Source organism: Rhinoderma darwinii, assembly GCF_050947455.1.
Source record: "Rhinoderma darwinii isolate aRhiDar2 chromosome 1 unlocalized genomic scaffold, aRhiDar2.hap1 SUPER_1_unloc_7, whole genome shotgun sequence".
NCBI classification, from domain to species: domain Eukaryota; kingdom Metazoa; phylum Chordata; class Amphibia; order Anura; family Rhinodermatidae; genus Rhinoderma; species Rhinoderma darwinii.
This window is the reverse complement of record NW_027461671.1, coordinates 219,994-224,164: the sequence shown is the minus strand read 5'-3', so window position 1 is coordinate 224,164 and position 4,171 is coordinate 219,994.

Below are 4,171 nucleotides of genomic sequence, written 5' to 3'. Positions count from 1 at the left end.
GATGTTTAAATGTAAAATAAGAATGTTTGCCCCCTTTTCCTGCTTTTCTTTGTTATTGATAGTAATATTGTTTATATTTATTCTCAATCTGTAAAACCGTTTGCACTATTCTGTTTGTTTGTTTGTTTGTTTGTTAGTTATATGTTAATGTGACTGAAGAACTTTATCATTTTATATTTGTTATATATGTTGTCCGTTAAACTTTTTTTCTTATATGTTAACGTTTGGTGGTTCTTAATTTTTTGGAATGATGTTTCGCTTGCACTATAGTATTGAATCGAATTACCATATCTGGTCAAAAGATTTAACTGAATGAATCTAAATTTAAAAAAAAAACAAAAGCATTTGTTCACCAGAATAGGTAAAAAGTTTTAACAGCATTCAACAAATAAACAGACCACAAATAAGATGATGTAATTTTGTACATCTTAAAAAGGCACTATTAAAAATTTGCAGAGTACGGGAACAATTAATACAAATAACCTTTGAACAGCCTAAGGGCTTGTAGACATGCCTATGGATTCCTTAAATGGACCCAGAGGCCGTATGTGCGGCATAATATTCTCAGATAGACATATAGTGGAGCTCGTTATATTTTATTTTACAGGAGTCAATGAGAAAAAGGAAAAGGCGGTACAGTATGAGCTCTTAGAATTCTATTAGCTCCATATTATAGATCCACAACATTAGGATCTTAGGCAGCTAAATTTACTAGTGTTAGATACATATAAGGTTATTGAGAAATTTGAAATGAGTTAGAGTAGAGTAGGGCCCTGCCAAAAGAGTCTACCTTGTCGTGGTGGCAGGCTTCAAAATCTTTTGGCCAAATAAAAAGTTATTAGTTATGTATCACACAAAGAGCGTGATATGGTGCTGGACGGAGTATCGTTAACGGGCGTTGCCACGTTAGGGGGGCCCAGACAATTTAGCTGTATGGGGCCCTGAAATTCCTGATGGCGACCCTGAAGAGCTGTAATACCTAAACCCTTCCTCAAATTGCGACGTGAATACCCTAAAATTAAAGCTGAGAGTCTGCACTTTAAGTCCATATTGATTATATAACTGTATATTCAATATGTTTTAGGAAACAGTCAAAATGCCAAAACTTGTGTCACTATCCAAATAATTCTGGACCTAACTGTAGTAGTGGTTTGAACCAAAAATGATGAGTAAGGTGTTTGATCCAACTTTTTCTATTTGTTTGGTTTACTAAATCCATGTCTGGATCCACTTATTTATAATTATTTTTCCAAGTGAAAAGTAAAAAAATATAACCTTTAATAATTACCCCTGTAGCGCAATGTATTAGATCTGTCAGTCATTCACTGACAGCAAGCCGATTAGGCTTCGCCTCCCGGCGGGGCCTAATAGGCTTCCGTAATGGCAGAGCAGGAGACCATTGTGTCTCCTGTTGCCATAACAGCAGTCGCCAGTCCCGATTGCCTGTCAGGGCTGGCGATCTGCTAGTAACCGCTACGATGCAGCAATCGCTTTCGATTGCTGCATCGAAGGGGTTAATGGCAGGGATCGGAGCTAGCTCCGGTTCCTGCCGTTACAGGTGGATGTCAGCTGTACAGTACAGCTGACATCCACCGCTGATGACGCCGGATCAGCTCCTGACCCGGCGCCATCTTGCCGGCAGCTACGGAAGCCGATCAGGCTCCGCCGCCGGGCGGATCTTGACCGGCTTCGGTGCTAGGCAGACCGGGAGGCCAGTATTAGGCCTCCGGTTGCCATTGCAGCCACCGGAACCCCGGCAATTTCATTGCTGGGGCTCCGATGAGCTGCAAACACCTTAAGTGCAGCGATCGCGTTTGAGCGCTGCACTTAAGGGGTTAATGGCGGGGATCGAAGCTAATTTCGGTCCCCGCCGTTACAGTCGGATGTCAGCTGTAAGATACAGCTGAGATCCGGTGATGATGGCACCGACTCAGTTTCTGAGCCGGTGCCAAACATTTGACGTACATGTACGGCATTTTGCGGGAAGTCAATGCTTTCCATGACGTACATGTACGTCAAATGTCGGGAAGGGGTTAAAGGTCGTCGGCACAGTACGTCGGCAAACCCATTCAAATGAATGGGCAGATGTTTGCCAACGTATTGGAGACGTATTTTCAGGTGTAAATCGAGGCATAATACGCCTCGTTTACGCCTGAAAATAGGTTGTGTGAACCCAGCCTAAGGCTGGATTCACACGAGGTCATTACGTCCGTAATTGACGGACGTATTTCGGCCTCAAGTCCCGGACCGAACACAGTGCAGGGAGCCCGGCTCCTAGCATCATAGTAATGTACGACGCTAGGAGTCCCTGCCTCGCTGCCGGACAACTGTCCCGTACTGTAATCATGTTTTCAGTACAGGACAGTTGTCCGGCAGCGAGGCAGGGACTCCTAGCATCGTACATAACTATGATGCTAGGAGCCTGGCTCCCTGCACTGTGTTCGGTCCGGGACTTGCGGCCGAAATACGTCCGTCAATTACGGACGTAATGACCTCGTGTGAATCCAGCCTAAGACTGAGAGAACAACAGGGCAGATATTCAGACCTGTTTATCTGACCCTAAACAGGAAAGTGGCCGCTGGGGACCCTCAGAAACCCTACATATAGCTACGCATTATCCCAATGCGTTTCATCCCTCTGGTAAGATCCATCCATTTTTCAGTAAACATTAACTCATGGTGTGCCGACTTTGGTAGATTTCTTATGCATCTGATCTCATTGCTGCGTACAGCACAGTTTTATTGCTGGTGGATTTTTTAGGGGCTCTTCCAGTTATCGTACACTGGAGGACACCACATACCGTTTATTTTTCATGTTTGTCCTGTGAGTTTATATACCTGATTTTAGGGGTAATTATTAAAGGTTATATTTTATAGTAGCTACCCATGCTTTTTTTTCTTTCGACTTTCTTAATATTGAGGTAACTTTCCATGCATATTTTCCATCTGTTGCATGGTATTTTGAACGGGCTTGCCTACAAGGGAAAGGTTAAAACAAATGGTAGAGTTATTTAAATTTAGATTGTCATACAGGCTCTTTGCCAGGTTTGAAACAGGCAAAAAGTAACATTTCAAAAGGGAGAAAATCAGCACCAAAATCTGTGTTACATGTCTATTTTGGCATGGATTTTGACATGAATTTCACCCTTTGCGTTTCAAAATTTTGCAACAGAAAGGACATGCCTACGATCCACTGTGTATTTTTTTTTACCTTGAAAGTGAAGGGAGTTTGGTAAAACCCCATTTCTTTTGCTTTGTAGTATACTGTGTTCGAGAAGTCTTCATCAAAAATACACCATGTGTGAACTTAAAGGAACAGTGTCACGAAAAAAATTTTTTTTACATCAGTTTGATTTTAGTGCTTTATTAAAAACTTTTATATTTATTTGTGTGTTTGTGTTTTACTTTTTTTTATTTTTTAACTTTTTCTTCCCTATGGGGGCTGCCATTTTTTTTTCCATTTCTGTATGTGTCGATTAACGACACATACAGACATGGAATACGGCAGCTACAGTCCCATAGTGAATGCAAACGGGGCCCGTTCCATCCACTATGGTGTACGCCGTCTGTGCGGGAACGGCACATGCACCGCTCCCACACAGTCCAAGTTGAACTGTGCGCCGTCCGGCGCCATTTTACTGTAGACCGGAAGTCGCGGCCGGACAGTAAGATTACTACTTCCGGTCGCGGCTTCCGGACTTGTGCACTTGGAGCGGCGGTAGCAGACGGAGCGGACGGACCGGAGGGAGCGGCGGCGACTGGAGCAGGTAAGTGATTTCTGTGTATGTAAGTGTTTTACTGTGTGTTTACTAGTGTATGTAAACCTACTACACTGTGTTAGCTCAAAAAATGGCGACACACAGTGTAGGAGGTTTGACCGTTCCATCCCCTCGTTTCTCCCGGCACTAGCCAGGATAAAGGAGGGGGGGATTCTGAGAGCTCACTAGAGCGAGTGAGTTTTCCCAAATTTTGCAGCATAAAGCAATGTGGTTGCTTTACCACATGCAATGCTGCAATTTTGGGAATTGCTCCATCTAATATTATAAATTACAATCTAATTTATAATATTTCCTGACTCGTGAAAAAAATAAAAAAAATTAGAACAATGTTTAATCACCTATACACTAATTGTTTAACTAAAAAAAAAAATACATTTTTTTCTAGCAACACAT